The following is a 294-nucleotide window of genomic DNA, read 5'->3' as shown; positions in this document are numbered from 1 at the left end:
GCCAAGAAAAAAAAGTATATATATAAAGTATTTGAGAATTTCCTTCACAGTTATCGGCACTCGTCCTATTTTTCTCTGCGGAGTCGCCCTTCCCCATAAAGTCGTTGCAATGGTTTTCAAATGTACTGTTTCAGTCTAATTTACAATTTTAATTAGTTTAGTACATTAGTAGGGCTGTCAAAAGTGTTTTTGTTCATGTTCGGCACATTAGTAGGGCTGTCAAAAGTGTTTGTTGCTCGTGGAACAAAAAAATTGTTTGTTCGTGTTCGGCATCAAATTATATATATATATATA

The sequence above is a fragment of the Phalaenopsis equestris genome, unplaced genomic scaffold, assembly GCF_001263595.1.
Source record: "Phalaenopsis equestris unplaced genomic scaffold, ASM126359v1 Scaffold000297, whole genome shotgun sequence".
In the NCBI taxonomy this organism is placed as follows: domain Eukaryota; kingdom Viridiplantae; phylum Streptophyta; class Magnoliopsida; order Asparagales; family Orchidaceae; genus Phalaenopsis; species Phalaenopsis equestris.
The sequence above is the reverse complement of the archived record's forward strand: the minus strand, read 5'-3'. Positions refer to the sequence as shown.